This window comes from Hemicordylus capensis, chromosome 4, assembly GCF_027244095.1.
Source record: "Hemicordylus capensis ecotype Gifberg chromosome 4, rHemCap1.1.pri, whole genome shotgun sequence".
NCBI lineage: Eukaryota > Metazoa > Chordata > Lepidosauria > Squamata > Cordylidae > Hemicordylus > Hemicordylus capensis.
The window spans coordinates 208,535,965-208,553,298 of record NC_069660.1 but is presented as its reverse complement, the minus strand read 5'-3'; the positions used below and the strand labels follow the sequence as shown (position 1 = coordinate 208,553,298).

General features: G+C 42.9%; 1 long non-coding RNA gene across 2 annotated transcripts; it reads left to right on the top strand.

Annotated features, from left to right (window-relative positions):
- The first annotated feature begins 4,961 nt into the window (after nt 1-4,961).
- On the top strand, nt 4,962-14,548 carry LOC128352868 (uncharacterized). 2 transcript variants are annotated; one of them, XR_008320665.1, is made up of 3 exons: nt 4,962-5,126; nt 11,061-11,224; nt 11,363-14,548. It is a non-coding gene; the product is annotated as an uncharacterized LOC128352868 (long non-coding RNA). The 2 variants fall into 2 exon arrangements; XR_008320666.1 differs by lacking the exon at nt 4,962-5,126 and adding an exon at nt 6,308-6,446.
- The last annotated feature ends 2,786 nt before the right edge of the window (nt 14,549-17,334 follow it).

Genomic DNA, 17,334 nt, shown 5'->3' with positions numbered 1-17,334 from the left:
AATGCATCCCCCCACCAGTGGCAGCTGGTGACTCCTGGGACTGGGTGGGTGCCAGGCAGGTGGGCAGAGCCAAAGTGGGTGGCGCAAGAGTGGAGCAAAAAAACAACACAACACTTTATTTGATAGAATACAGGAGGGGATTACCATTGCCTCCTCCCACGCAGTGTGAGATGATGCCTTTCAGCATCTTCTTATATCACTGCTGCCTGATATAGGAGTCTGGGAAACATAGCAGTGGGGATTCGAACCAGCAACCTCTTGCTCCCTAGGCACGTTACTTCCCCACTGTGCCATTAGGTGGCTCTGTCATTCCAAGGAACATACCTGTAAAAGCCTCTGCACTCAAGGACACCCGTTTCCAGATAGTTATAAAAACATGCCATGAGTACATGTTTTGGCACACTTTGAAAAGGTTTTGTTGGTTGTTTTTTAAAGCTTAAGAATTCTCTCTCACACACACACAGAATGGGACTTCTCTCCCATGTGCAACACACACACACACACACACACAGTTCATTGGGGGGTGGGGGGAGAGCGAGCAACATGGTAGCTTAACCAAGGGGAACAAATCACAAACAAACAGCAAAGGGTTTACTTTCAAACAGCAAACGTTTTACTTCCCTTGGAGGGAGACCCTCAGCCCAACAGCCAGCTTCCTGGGCTCTGCAGTTCCACTCAGATTCCAAGCGGGGGAGGAGCACAAGACTCCAGGAGAACCAATAGGGCTGGGAGGAACGTTAACCCTTTCTTGACTGTCTGCTCCTGCTGATCTCCAAGGCCTGCCTGGAGAGCTTCAAGCTTCAGCGAGGCCTATGCACAGAGGCCTCTCTGGAAGCCTGGCCCACCTGCCACTCCTTACTATTTCAGAAATGCCTAACAGAGAGTTTTAAAATATGTCTCGATCATTTCCCTCTCTCTTTTTACTTGTAACCCTGAATGCCTAGAAAACCATCTGTCTGGCTCTGCAGCTTTGGTGTATTTCAAAATGCTAAAAACAAACAAAAAACCCTCCACAAATTAAGTTGTTATTTCCGCATAGTACTAGCATGAGGGGCTTATAATTATTTCTCACATTTGCAGCTTGCTCTTTCCAGGGGCGGGAGGGGCCATGCCTATTCCACTGTCCCACACGAAGAAATTGGTGGACTGAGTGAATGAGGAGGAGGCAGGAGGCGGGGTGTGTGGCTGGGCAGGGCCCCAGAGTGCCTAACTAGGGAGGCGGGTGTAAAAAACTCCTAAGCTCCCCCTCCTGTTTTATAAATAAAACTGTCCAAATGATGATAGGGAATATCTGCAGACTGCAACTATGGGAAGATTAGATTCCCAATTTGTGAAATGATGGTTTTTAAATCATGGCAGACCTGGCAAGAAATCAGTAATTATTGCAAGTTCATGATAATAAACGTGCAAATGAAGCATGCATTTAGCAGGGGTGGGCCTTTCATGTGGTAGGGCAAAGTGATCGCTTCAGGTATGGACCTGAGGAGAGGTGCAGGGGGCTACCTACACGTTTTGTTTTGTGTCGATTAGTTCCACAAAGGTGCCCAAACGCACCTACCGCACTGTAATTGCTGCTAGCAATTACATAACTTACATAATCTGACAATTACATAAACTTAATTTACATAATCTGAGGCTAAATAAACAGAATAAATGGCCTCTCTTCTCTCTGCAAGGCAGCTCACACAGCACACTGTGCGATTGCCGCTCTCTTCCTTCAGAAGACTAGAACAAGGACTGCCCCCGGCCACACTGATGGCTAGTCAGAGGCAGAGGAAGCTGTCAATCAGTACGATGTCTTCCTGATAGGGCTATTTGCATTCAGCCCATCTTTTGACAACAAAGACAAGCCATGGGATTGGCTCCTGCCTTATGAACACTGTTATTTGAAACTGTTTCGTGGGTTCTTATAGGTGTTTAAGGAATTTTACTACCAGCGCCTAGTATATGTCAACACTGCAGGCTTGCAAGCTACTGGCAGGGAAGTGCAGGGCTGCAGTGACTGAGTCAGTCAACCCTAAAATGCTGGCAGAGGACAGAATGGCTGACAATTATTATTGTTTTTGGACCATTTTTATTAGTTTCTTTGGACATTTTGGCCTTTTTGGGGGGTGGGCATTGCCCACCCTGCCCTAAGTGAAGAGCCTCCACTGCCCCCCACCCAATGTCCAGCTGAAGGACCAAGGCAAAGTGTGGGGACATGGCGTCTCATTTCTAAAGCCAGCATGATATACGAGGCTATACAAAGTCTTTACAGCTTCTATGGCGTGGAAGTTAAGATGGGAACCTTAACTTGGAATTTCCATGCTTTTTAGAGCACGAGTGAAAATGTAAGCCCATCTTAACTCTCATCTTAAACCGGAGGTTTTTTTTATTACTGAATTTGCTTTTGAATAAACTAGATCAAGTTGTAGATGCTATCAGTCTTTAGCCTTGGGGGCTAGGGTAGGTTCAACATTAATAAATAACAGTTTTCTAAAAATCAACTTTTTGAGCTGTATCAGGATACAGACTTATTTTAGCAGTGATAAATGGTACTGTCCTGCTTCACTGCCTTACCTACCATTTTTCAGGCTCTGATTTTGATATTACTGATTAAAGGATCTATTCCCAGAATAGAAATGATGGGCTACCATCTCAGATGTATTTAATGAGAAATTACAAATTAATAGAACTTCTTGTGGGGAAATCCACCTGGGATCTTAAAGTGGCAAAGAACTGAAATAATTCATTGTCTCTCCAGTCCTGAATGAGCACCATTTACCTAATAATAGCATGGCATTGCTCTAAAATGAAAAGGATAAAAAATGAGAAAGCCACATGGCTCAGCCATTTCATGAGAGGCCTCACTATGGCAAATTTAATTAAGGAGTTTTATTTGCATCAATAAATTATCACCCAAGGTAAAATAAATGCTGTTTGATTTCTGAACAATTCAGTCTTGCTTCGGTGTAAAATTTCCTGTTAAAAAACAGTTCAGGCATGAAATCAATGTCAGTAGCATCAACAAATAGTATCAAACTGACTCTGCACATACCTCACAACTTTCCTCCTCATGAATGCTGTTGACCAAAGCATTCCACTTGGGATGCATTGATTATCAAATGGCTAGGGTCCTACTAAAATAAACGTATATGATTTGGTTGGTTGAATCAGCTTCAAGGTGATATAGCTGTGATCAGAATAAAACCATACAGGAGTAAATTTTTAAGGATAGTCTGGGAACTTAAAAAAAAATATCGGTGTGATCCAAAGGGTCACATGGGAAGATGTTGCACATATGCTGGAAGTCATACACTGGCTCTTGCACCACTTGAAAAGCCACTCACAACACAAGGCAAGGAAACTTCTTATCCAAAGAAGTCTAAGAAGGAATTCCTGAGGACACATTAAGGAGTGTGTATGAGCACTGGAATTTTTGGATCCCAGTCTTTTATATAGATTTGATTTTTATGTATCATTTTGCTTATTCTTGGTCCCAATAGAGACTAGAATCTCAATTCAGAAAATAGCCTTTGGGGAAATAATCTGCACCCAAAAGAAATGATGAAACATTGACTGAATGACATTCTGACTAATGGTACAGACAGACAGGGCTTTTTTAAGACACTGAAAGACCCAGTATGTTCATTTTACCACCACCACCATCACACCTTTTCCTCTGGTTGACATACTGGGAAATGTTATACATGCATTGAAATGTAGCATTTGTAAAGTTGTGCAAGAGCGCTCTTACACAAATTGTTGCACACACTGCAAACTGTTGCAAAAAGGGCAAAAATTATACAATGGATTGTACAATAGTGAAACCATTATATACAATGTCTGCACTTTTGCAGAACTCAATTTGTGCAATTTTTGTGCTTGTGCAACAGCACAAATATTATATCCCCATAACGTTGCACAGTGTGCCAGCCATTGCATCCTGTGTCAATATAATAACCCCAAATATTGAAATAATTATTGACCCTGGGGTTCTTTTAACTGATTAGTTTTACTGTCATGAATGAAAAGGATCGATCTGGTCATTTTCAAATACTAAACTGTCTCCTGCTGAGCAAAGAGGCACATTTTTAAAGTGGTGATTCTTTTTATTGAGCAGGGGAAGAACAACTGTCCCCATCCAATCCCAGCACAACATCCCTCCAGTGGCTGTTGCTGACATCTATCTTGTTTCTTTTTTAGATTGTGAACCCTTTGGGGACAGGGGACCATTTAATTTAATTTTATTTATTCATTTATATCTATGTAAACCTCTTTGGGAACTTTTGTTGAAAAGCAGTATATACTGTAAGTATTTATCGTTGTCGTAAACTGTGCTTTGGGTGGGATCCAGGGCAATTGCTCCCTTGCTCTTCAAAGGCGCTGGGTACAGTGGTGCTGCAGCAGGAATTTTTACCTATCTCTCTTTCCCCTGGAAGCACTTTTTAACACACACACACACACACACACACACACACACACACACACACAAATATTTCCCTGAAGACTGTACAATCTCAGGGATATCTTGAAGAGAGCTTCTAGGAGAACAAGAAATTGGCAAAAATTACCCTCCCCTTGCCGTCTGTGTAGTGGGACTCTGGATTACTAAATGCTGTGGAAGCAGTTTGCAGATTAGTAAATGCCGTGGAGGTACTTCCACATCATTAGCATGTTATCCACTATCAACAGTACAACTAGTCTAGTGAGATTCCTCAGCAACCATTAGAACACAAATAACAATATTTTTCTTGCAGGACAGATGTTATCATGTTTGCTCAAATGCTTGTGCACTCTTGATTGTGTCTTTGTGGCTCAGGACACCAACACATTCAGAGACTATACTCTGAAGCTAAAGGGAATTGCTCGATTGCTGGGAGAAACCACTTCTGTACTGCAGCTGCCTCTACTAGTAAGAGAGGCAGGCAGCTATCTGACCAGCAGAGTGAGCGCAGAATTGTGTGTGCAGTGGTGCTCTTTTGAAGGCCTGACCACTAGAGTCTGCTGGGGGCGGGCGTACTAGAGTCTTACTTGGAGGAAGACCCAGGGCTCTCTGAGGGGCCCACTGCTGATTCATGAGAACACTTCTGTGCCCACAGCCTCTGTGTGGTGGTGGCAGAGTGAATCTCTCAGGGCACACCCAGGTAGGAAGGCCCATGGGGGCCAGTTTGCTAAGGGCCCCCTGAAATCTGGAGCCAGGCCTGAAGCAGGGCTCAGGTGCTTTATCCCCTGTGCCACCACAGCAGCTCCCAGGCAGAGGAGTTGTTGGTCTGCCCATAGAATGGACAGTACTGCAGCGCTTCTGCCCAGTTGACCTGAGGAACCAAGAGGGGCCTAACTGGTCCCACTGCTCCAGGCTTGGTTCCTCAGCCTGAACATCACTTGACTGAGCAACAAAACAGACATGCTGTGCTTTGTCTTGCCAGCCTGACCTGGCATACCAGTACTTGACCACTCATTCCTCTTCTATACTGTATTTTGCCCCTGGCCTTTCTGATCACCGCCTGCCCAATCTAACACTCAGCCCCAACCTGCCTGGACCATATTTATTGCCTTTGCCCTCTTTAGCCCTCATTTGCTTGCTCTGCAGACACCCTGAGCTGCCTCCCTCAGAGCCCGGCTGAAGCCCGACATAATGCCTCCCGCTAATTTCAATTCATGCACCAGCTATGACCTTTCTGAGAGAGAAATGGTTTGGCCACAAATATCCATGCTGTGGCAACACCCAAGCTAGGCTACTGTAATGGGTTGTACATAGGGCTATTAATACCTGTGAGTTTGGGCATTTTATACTAATCTGTATAATCATATATACTATTTGTATCAGGTGGAGTTAAATGTAAGGCTGAACCAAGCTAACGCCATCTTAAACTCTCTGTGAACTAGGCCAGGGTTTTATGACGAGGATGCTCGTGTCAGCAGGCTCTGTTCTTTGTCCTCTGTTGTTCTACCCTGGGGTTTATCAGCAAACTGCTATTTACTGCCTGCCTCCCATTGCCATGCTCCACTGCCCTTGGCAGGGGATGACACCCTGATAACCATTAGCTATGTGAAAACAAACTATGTAACAAATGAGGGCCCTAACAATGGTTGGCTGTGGTCTTCAAGGATGTAATGATGACAGATCATTGGGGCCTACCTGACAAGAGCGGTGGTTTATTATATGTGCTAACTTGCTTGGAATGTATTCTGATGTATCAACTCATGTATAAATGCTTTGGATGGACTCCATTCTGGGTCCATCTTGTTTTTGGGAGCTATCCCCTTGACGGTCGCTTTGCTTACTCTGCAGAGTTAATAAAGCTTCTTTGAACTTTAAGTCTACTCGCCATGTGCAAGTATTGGCAGTTGGCTACCAAGTAGATATAACCTGTTGCAGTTATCAATATCATTGAAAAGTGCTTCAGAACTTCAGCTGGCATCAAACAAAATGGCCAGATTGTTAACTGCAGTGATCAGTAAAGGTAAAGTGTGCCGTCACGTCGATTTCAACTCTGGGTGCCCGCAGAGCCCTGTGGTTTTCCTTGGTAGAATACAGGAGGGGTTTACCATTGCCTCCTCCCGCTCAGTATGAGATGAGGAGAGGAGAGCTGGTCTTGTGGTAGCAAGCATGACTTGTGCCCATAGCTAAGCAGGGTCTGCCCTGGTTGCATCTGAATGGGAGATTAGAAGTGTGAGCACTGTAAGATATTCCCATCAGGGGATGAAGCTGCTCTGGGGAAGAGCAGAAGGTTTCAAGTTCCCTCCCTGGCTTCTCCAAGATAGGACAAGATTTTTTTTTTTTAGGATGAGATTTTTTTTAATTGAACCAACAAACTACCAAAGCATACAGTATGTTGCCAAAGCACAATTATATACAAAGTGGTTGTATATTTATATACTTGTATATTTATATATTATTGTATATTTGTATATTTATTGTATATTTGTGGTTGTATATTTATATATTATTTATATAATTATATACAAAGTGGTTGTTTGTACATCATATATCTACATAAGGATTTGGAAACCCACAAGGTTATGAAGTATATGCAGGTAGTACTGTAACTCGGGGATGGGGGATTAAAGGCACATCAGGTAATCGGGGGGGGGGGTGTACGTCCAACGCCCATTTCCATAATTTTTCCCATTGCTGTTTAGAAGAGATACACATGTCTTTTTGCACATAACCATACCAACTTTTCCAGAAGAGATTTACTGTCTCATCCACGTGAACCTCTTAGTCGCGTCTTCCTCCCTATTCCTATGCAGGAGCATTGCATATATGACATACAGGTTTACTAACCTGATTACGAGAAGGGGAACGTTCCAATTCCCTAGTATGAGGGCACCCGTTCCATCCCGTTTCCTTGAACGTTTCTTTCTGGGACCTCGAAAAGAGGTTCTATTGCTCAAACCCGAGGTTAGTTCTTCCCAAGTCTGTTTTTCCAAATCAGGCCACTCTAACAACTTGCTTACTCCCTGCCACACTCTTTTGGCTACCACACACTCTTTTAAGAAATGTAAATGGGTTTCCCTGAATGTTTTGCCTAGCTAACTAGCTTTCTGTTTGCAGGTGATTTTAGGACACTCTTGCTTGTCCTCTGGGAGCCATGGCTTAGCCGCATTAAGTGGTAGTACTTGGTGGTATAAACGCCACCTTGTTTCCCATAAATGGAAAGGGGATTTTTTTCTCCTTAAAGAGAGCGATAGGGTGATCGGGTTGCAACAAGTACTGTGAAGTGCGGTGTTTGTAGCATTTACGTTGAGAGAGATTCCTGCCTGCAACCTTGGAGAAGCCTCTGCCAGTCTGTGAAGACAATACTGAGCTAGATAGACCAAAGGTCTGACTCAGTATATGGCAGTTTCCTATGTTCCTATGTTCCTATGATCTTTCAGTATCTTCCTATATCACTGCTGCCCGATATAGGTATTTTCCATAGTCTGGGAAACATACCAGCTGGGATTCGAACTGGCAACTTTCTGCTTGTTAGTCAAGCATTTCCCCGCTGCGCCACTTGCAGTGATCAGTACCAAAAATATACTTCAGGGTTAAGGGATTTTCACGGTGTCTCCATTTGTATGGGGGTTCATTCAAACCATTGTTTTTGACCTTTAAGTCCCAAATTGACCTGGACCTGGGATATCTAAAAGACTGTCTTCTGCCACAGGAATGCCCATCAAATAAGATCTACCTCAAAGGCCTTTCTGCAGGTGCCTCCACCTTCTGGCACCAATGGCAGCTTTCCTCCCAACGCAGATCATAGTTGTGCTGTAGTGGGTGGGGGCATTGCCTTAAGGAGTAGAGCACAGAAAGGGGGTAAAGGGTTACAAAACCTTCCCCTTGCCACAATCTCAAGCCTGATTCCACCCTTCCCCACTACTATTTGCAGTTTTAAAATGAACATGTAAGAGCCAATAGCATGATTAATGTCACATCTCATTTGATCTTGAGTCTCCATCATTTGGTGATATTGATAATGACATTCTCTCATAAAATACTACTACTACTACTACTAATAATAATAATAATAATAACAACAACCATGACCCCACTTTCACAAATACTAAACAAAATGGGCCTCGGATAGCAAACATCTAAAACATCAAGTCAAATAAACCATCTGCTGTACATGGACGATCTGAAGTTGTATGGAAAGTCCCAGTCAGAAATCGAATCACTGCTAAACACTGTCCGTATATTCAGTAGCAATATAGCAATGGAGTTTGGACTAGACAAGTGTGCTGCATTAATAATGAACAGAGGAAAAATAACAAAAACAGAAGGAATAGAACTGCTCAATGGAAGCAAGATCAAGAACCTGGAAGAGAAGAACATTACAAATACTTGGGCATACTCCAGGCTGATAACATTGCACACACTGAAGTTAAAAGAAAAATTGGAAGTGAATACACCAGGAGAGTTAGAAAAATCCTCAAGTCCAAACTCAATGGCGTGAACACCATACATGCCATAAACACCTGGGCTATACCTGTTATCAGATACACTGCAGGAATAATAGACTGGACCCAGGCAGAGCTAGAGATGCTAGATCGTAAGACCAGGAAAATCATGACCATCAATCATGCTCTGCACCCCCGCAGTGATGTCGATAGGCTATACCTTCCTCACAGCTCAGGTGGAAGAGGAAATGCTGCAAGTCCATCAAACAGTAAATGAGGAGAAAAGAGGCCTTGAAGAATTTTTTTTTTCAAGGACAGTGAAGAAGATGCACTTAAAATGGTCAATAATGAGAAACTATTCAACACCAATGAAACAAAGCAGGCCTACAAGAAACAACAAGTCAAGAACCGAGCAGAAAAATGGAAAAATAAGCCCCTGCATGGTCAATATTTGCACAATAAAACTGGAAAATCAGACATCACCAAGACCTGGCAATGGCTTAAGAATGGCAACTTGAAGAAAGAAACAGAGGGTTTAATACTGGCTGCACAAGAACAGGCACTAAGAACAAATGCAATAAGAGCAAAAGTAGAAAAATCCACAACAAACAGCAAGTGCCGCCTTTGTAAAGAAGCAGATGAAACAGTGGACCACCTAATCAGCTGTTGTAAAAAGATTGCACAGACTGACTACAAACAAAGGCATGACAAGGTAGCAGGGATGATACACTGGAACATCTGCAAAAAATACAAGCTACCTGTAGCCAAAAATTGGTGGGACCATAAAAGTGAAAAAGTGGTGGAAAATGAAGATGCAAAAATATTATGAGACTTCCGACTACAAACAGACAAACATCTGCCACACAATATACCAGATAGAATTGTAGTTGAGAAGAAAGAAAAACAAGTTAAAATAATCGACATAGCAATACCAGAGGATAGCAGAATAGAAGAAAAAGAAATAGAAAAAAATCACTAAATACAAAGATCTATAAATTGAAAGGCTGTGGCAGAAAAAGACCAAAGTAATCCCAGTGGTAATTGGCGCCCTGGGTGCAGTTCCAAAACAACTTGAAGAGCACCTCAACACCATAGGGGCCACAGAAATCACCATCAGCCAGTTACAAAAAGCAACTTTACTGGGAACAGCCTATATTCTGCGACGATATCTATAACAACAGCAACAACATTGAGAATAAAATTCAGCCATCCCAGGTCCTTGGGAAGGACTCGATGTCTGGATAAAACCAACCAGTCAATAACACCTGTCTGACTGTGTAAACAATAATAATAAATAAATAAACTTTGTTAGCTGCCTCATAACAAATTGTTCTCTGGGTGGCTCACAACACAACGTTAAGAACATCAAATAAAAGCACATAACACAACAAATCACAACACAAACTATAATACAAAACATTTTTTTAAAAATCAAATTCATAAACCAAATTTTAAAAATAATTTTAAAAGAAATTTTTAACAAAAATTGATTAAAAGTCTGAGTGAACAGAAAAGTCTTCACTGAACATCTAAAAGAACAAAGTGATGGTGCCAGGTGAGCTTCAATGAGGAGGCTATAAGCGGGCTGCCACCACGGAAAAGTCCCTCTCCCTAGTGGAGAGGGTGCAAAAGGCCCTCTCCCACCTCACCTCATTTGGCAGGGGCACTCCAATAGGGCCTTCAAAGAGTATCTTTAGGCCTGAGTCAGGACATATGGAGCAAGGTCCTCTCTCAGGTAACCTGGTCCCAAGAATGTTGACGATCCCAAATCATTGTTTTGAACTTCCATAAACCTATTAGCTATATGAATTAGCTATAACAATACATAATCTGAGACCATTTCCCCAACACTACTTAACTAAGCAAAATGGAAAGGGGAACAACCACCACAGATCTGGAAGCTATCTAGTACAACATCCTGCAGGCTTTTCACCCATCACTTCCCTTCCTCCAAAGAATTCTCTGTGGTATACTATTTCTAAAACAGGTGATTTATAAATAATTGCAGTGATCTTTGTGAGAGTAAATGTGTATTGAATTGTAAAGATGTCTATTGGATTTCGAATTGTAACCAGAGGGTGCTCTGGTGTCCATAACAACACTAATGAAAGTGGCACTGATTCTCTTCTGACTAACCATTTTTCCCTCTTCAGTGTGCAAGATTTGTCTTACTATAAATGTATTCTTCTCAGGCCTCAAGTAGACTCTGCTCCTCTGGCTTTTTGGATTTATCTGCCTCCATAAAACATGTACTTGATCCTGGTAAAAACCAAGATTTTGCAGTTGACAGACAAAACTGGAGCTGCTCCTTTCACTTTGTCCTCATCTAGAAGATACTAAAATAGTGAAAGGGAAGGTGAGTGAAGCTTTAATACTTCATTACCCAATTATTTTTCCTTTGACAAGCTGATTGCTGAAGCCAGCATCTAACTGAGGGTGCTTTAAAGCCTGCAAGCATTTAATTTAATTTCAGTTTTGCCCTTTGCTGTCCTAGGTCTTAAGAAAGTGCCTCCAGACCTGTTGAAAGCATGAAACTGCTTCAGACTCTTGGTTCAGACAGCCCAGAATTGTCTTTTCTGACTGGCAGAGGTTTACAAAAGCATCAGGCAGAGATCATTTTGCAGCCCTGCTTCCCAATATCCTTTTAACTGGAGATGCCACAGATTGAACCTGGAACCTTCCTCATACGAAGTGTGTGTTCTGCCAGTGAACTAAGGGCCTTCCCGACAATGGGGAGAATGCATGTGAACGTGTGCAGAGTGTCTTTCTCTTATTCCTGAATTATAACCACATACCTGCTGTCACGGATCCCACCCTGCTGCCACCAGGTGTCACAGCCCTGTGATTTTTAAGTTTACCCGCGGCTACCAAGCAGACTTTTAGGCTTTCCCAGTCTACTGAAACCAGCCTTCCAACTTCTGTTGTAATAATTAGAGTGTGGTAAAGGCTTAAGGTGTGGGGTGCAAAAAACAGATAGAAGCCACAGATCTTTAAATACAAACAATAATGTTTACTTTGAAAACAGTTCAATTTAAAACAATCGTTCCTTTGGGGATAAAACAGCAACCAAATGAGCACAAGGATGAAATAAACTGTGACCAAAATGCGTCCAAACTGACCTGTTTAACTAACACTGGGCCCTAACATAAGAGTCCTTACCCAGAGTCTTCTGCAATCACCTCAGCTTCTCTAGCAAACCCGGCTTGTCCCTTGTTTAGTCTTAGGTTAAACACGTAGGTTAAACAGTCTCACTGCATAGTTCTGAGGTTTCAATCCCAGGCTACTGGTGAGTGATTCAGTTCTCCAGAGAGATCGGCTCTCTCCAGTTGATTTTTCAGCCCTTATTCTCAGCAACTCCTTTCAGTTATATCCCACTCTTCAACTCTTTCCAGCTCTGATGTCCACTTGATGTTCACTCTGACTCCTTCCAACTCGGACTCTTCAGTTCTCCAACTTGAACTACACTAAATTCTACTGAAGGCAGCCTCCCTATATTCTCTAGCATCCCTCCAATTTTTCCAAACCATCCAAACAACACAACTTAAGTTCCCTCCAGTTCTAAAAACATACCCAATAAAATCAAACCCTCTCTTCCCTCCAAAATCAAACCAGTACAATTAATCTCACTCCAAAAGCAAACTGTAGATCCTTTGAACCTTTGACCCCTGCACAACTTCCTTAACATAAGAAATAAGCAAAGCAATTGCAACAACAAAAATCTTATATACAAAAAGAGGAGGTTTAGGCCTTGTTTCTTCACACCTGCCAACATTTTAGAATGAGAAATAGGGACAATCCCCCACCTCCTTGCCAGGCAGGCTTTCTGAAGTCAGTGCTTCTTTCTTCTGAAAAGCAAATAGGATTATCAAATAATCCTACCCTTTCTGCAGAGATTTGAAGCAAGTGCTCTCTTAAACAAATCAGACCCTGCTTTCCTGCAGGAAAATCCACGCACTCTGAGAGAGAGACCTGGTGGCCAGGCTCCCTTCAGAGAGATGATGTCTCTCGCGACAGTCTCCTCCCTCAAAATGTATAAGCCACAGATGACTCTCTGAAGGGAGGAGGGAAGCGGTGGAAATTGAGGTTTTCCACTGAGCGATCATGAGCCAGGAAACATGGTGGGAATTAGGGGTGTGCGAGCCAGCTGTGAGAACAGTTCAGTTCAAATCTGGACCAGACTGGATTCAAACTGACCTGTGCTCAGCCTCAGCCCAACTGAGTCTGTTCGGGCCCTCAAATTGGGCCAAACCGGTTCATGGGCTGGCTCAAGGGGTATTCTTGTAAAGGGGAATCAGGTGAGGATTCCTCTTTACAAGTACAGGGGGATTCCCTAACCAAAGGGGGGGGGCAAGAGGAAAAGGTCCTTTTAACCTTTAAATTGTAGGTTCTGGGGCAGCAGAGGTGGCTGCGATGGCCGCTGTGATGGCAGCAATCTCTGTGGGGGCGGCAGTGGCTCCTCCAACCCCCCTGCCAGCATCCAAAATGATAGTCTGGGCCAGCTGCGGCCCAGTTCAGGCCTCTGCGCACATGCAGAGGCTATTTTTGTGACCTCTGCTCATGAACACAGGCCATTTGCATCACCACACAATTTGCTTGGTAATGCAAATGACTTCAGTGCATGTGCAAATGTCACTAAAATAGTGTTTGTGCATGCGCAGAGGCCTGAATCAGCCAGCCCGGGCTGTCATTTTGGAGGCCAGTGAAATCCTCGGATTCCCCTTTACAAGTATACCCCCCTGAGCTGGCCTGTGATCCAGTTCTTTGAACCAGGGCCCAGGCCAGTTTGAACTCAAACTGCCGAACTGGGCCACTTTGATGTCCCTAGTGGGAATATGTGGCCTTCCTGGGTAAATCAGGGCAGTTGGTAGGTATGCAACCATCAGTCCTTGCACTCTAGGATTAGGGAAAGGTTATCGAAGGCAGTAAATGTGACACTCAGGCAAAAAGCCTTAGTACCTCTCTCACTTTAGAAAGTAAGCAATGCACTGAGCACACAGTCACTCCCAAGCAGGCAATAGGGTCCCCCACTCTACAGTCTGCTTAGCATAGTTGTTAATCCAACTGCTAGCATGTCCTCTATCTACTTTCTTTTAAACTATCCAATTTAAAGATTGCAACTTTAAATATCCCATTTTCTGGGGTCAGGTTCTGTATTTACAAAAGTAAAAAAACCAGCTTAGAAGTTTAATGAGTTGTGTCCTTAGAAGCGACAATGTGCTTGTGTGAACTTAGGAAGGCAAGTTGCATTTTTTCAAAGAAATGAAAAGAAAGCTAAGCTTTAGTAACATCAATTAATCTTCACAAGGTCACAGTTTACATAATTTTAATTAACTTCCATTGAGTATTAATGTTCACTTTCCAAATGAAAATATGTTCATTAAAACACTTATTAAATAGCTTTGCTGTGATGCTGCTAAAGAATGCTAAGCAGGGAGCAATCTAAATCCTCTTTTTAAGCATTCCTGACAGTGGCGGCTGGCAGTACATTTGTGCTTAATGGTTTCCAAAGGCACAATTGAGCAGGCAGTTCTACTGCACAAGTTCTTGCACAGCTCCAGTTCCACTGTGCTCTTTTGTAGTTCCCATTTGTTTCAATGGGGCTTGTAAGATATAACTTCCACTGAATTATGACCAGAATCCTTTCCATTTACCAAAATAAAAACATTTTTTAAAGGTTGCACCAATCTATACAACAAATGAAGAAAAGCAAAACCAATTAAGTGCAAAGTTTGCGGCAGTAAATCTTTTCCAAAAGAGGATTATAAGAAAATATTACAGTGTTCAGCCTACTAGATGTTCACATTTCCCCCTGCAGAAGAAATCAGTGGGATTCAAAACACAGTGGGACTGTTGTGTTATATAATAATTTCATTCACACCTATTGGTTTTGGTACCGCTTCCTTTTTGTTTACCATCATAATCTAAACACAAATATATTTCAGCATTGTCTCAAAGGGTGGTTGTTTGCTGGCAACGGTTAGATTTCTATAACAGGGAAATATGAACATTGGATTGAAGTTTGGACTTAACGAAATTTAAAATATAAGACTCCACTGAAATAATATTAAAACACCTCCAGGGCATTAACATTTCTGGTCCAGGAGTAAAAGTCTGAGATAATGGAGCAAAGGTACAGAAAGGTACAAAGAAGCAGTTTATAAATACCCATATGCAACTAGTACCAAATGTTGTTGCTAGTACAACTCTATTTTGGGGTAGCATAAAAAACACCCCTCTATGCAATTGGAACTATGGGCTCACAATCTCCATTTTAAAATAAAATAAAATTGGTATACCACCCACTACCAAAGTCTCTAGGCGGTTTATGGCATAAAACAAACCAAGAATAAAACAAACCAAGAATTTAACAGTTAGAACATACTAACATATTAACTAAAAAGTCAAAACATACTAACTAAAAAGCTTGGCTGAAGAGATGTGTCTTCAGTTGTTTCCTGTGCAGCTCTAATCTCAGTAGGAAGTGCATTCCACAGTCCTGGGGCAACTACAAAGAAGGCAGCTTTTGAGTCACCACCAGACAAGATGGCGGAACCCTCAGACGAACCTCTCCTGAAGATCTTAATAGGCGGCGGGGTTCATAATGAAGAAGGTGTGCTCTTAAATACCATGTTGTTAAGAGAAGGCATTCTCTTAAATACTCAAGCTGTTAAGGGCTTTATAGGTAATAACCAGCACTTTGTATTTTGCCCAGAAACCTATTGGTAGCCAGTGTAGATCTTTTAGAATCAGAGTAATATGGTCTCTATGGGACATCCCAGAGACCAACCTGGCAGCAGTATTCTGCACCAGTTGCAGTTTCTGGTCTACATATAAAGGTAGCTTCACGCAGAATGCATTGCAGTAGTCAAGCCTGGAGGTTACCCGTATGTGCAACACCATCTTAAGGTCAAACACTTCCAGGAAAGGACACAGTTGGTGAACCAGTCAAAAGTGATAAAAAGCACTCCTGGCCACCACCTCCATCTGAGGTATCAGGGATAGGGTTGGGTCCAGAAGTTCTCCCAAACTTTGACCCTGTTCCTTCTGGAGGAGTGTAACCCCATCCAGAACAGGCAGATGTGTCCCATTCATAGGCACTCTTACACCTGGACTTCAGGGCCAAAGTCCAGGAACTCCACACACCCTGGGGGCCTCCAAATCCTCTTTAGTCTGTCCTGGGTGGTGTGATCTGTGTCTTCAAGAGTCTACGTGTTAAGAAATGATGCTTAACTTGCAGTGGAGGGGGAGTTCCAAAGGCCTTTAGGTCCAAGCTCCAAAATTACCTAGGTGCACCTCTGGTCCTATTTCCTGAACTGCAGTTTCCTACAGTGAGCAGTTCTGTCTTGTTTGGATTCAGTTTCAGTTTGTTATCTCTCATCCAGCCCATTATTGCCTCAACACAGGCATTAGGGAAGTTATGCCATTGCCCGATAAAGCTGACATGGAGAAGTAGATTTGGGTGTCATCAGCACACTGATAAAATCCTGCACCCAATCCCCTGATTATCTCTCCCAGCAGTTTCATGTAGATGTTAAAAAGCATTGGAGACAAAATAGAGCCCTGAGGGACACCATACAAAACCTCTTGCTTTGTAGAACAACAGCCTCCAAGTAGCACCTTCTGAAATCTGCCCGAGAGGTGTGAGAGAAACCACTGCAAAGCAGTGCCCCCTACACTCAGTCCCCACAAGTGATCCAGAAGGATACCATGGTTGATGGTATTGAAAGCCTCCAAGAGATCCGAAAGGACCAACAGAGTGTCATCCATCAGGCCGACCAAAGCCGTCTCCACCCCAAAACCTGTCCGAAAGTCAGTTTGAAATTGATCTAGATAATCTGTTTCATCCTAGACTGCCTGGAGTTGAGAGGCCACCACCCTCTCAATCACCTTGGCCAACCATGGGAGATTGGAGAGTGATACAGGACTATAATTGCTCAACTCTGAGGGATCCAGAGTAGGCTTCTTTAAAAAAAGTCTCATCATTCATTCATTCATTCATTCATTCATTCATTCAATTTCTATACCACCCTTCCAAAAAATGGCTCATGGCGATTTACACAGAGAAATAATTGCCTCTTTTAAACAAGGAGGTATCTTACTTTCCCCCAGAGAAGCATTTATGATCTCAACCAGGCCTTCTCCAACAATCTCCTTGCTTGGTAATATAAGCCAGGTTGGACAAGGGTCAAGAGAACAGGTGGTGGGACGCACAGTTCCAAGCAGCTTGTTCACATTCTCAGGAATCATTAACTGAAACTGATCCAGCCGCACAAGAGGAGTTACAGGATACTCCCGCTAAAGACTCTGCACAACAATGGAATCCAGGTCGGCTTGAATACAAGAGATTTTATCCACAAAAACTCATAAAAAGCTTCACAGTGGCTTCCAAAGCCAGAGTGGAAGGGGCTGGTATAAGTTCCCTTGACAATTCCACTGGACGTGAACCTGCGGATGCAATACGCACAG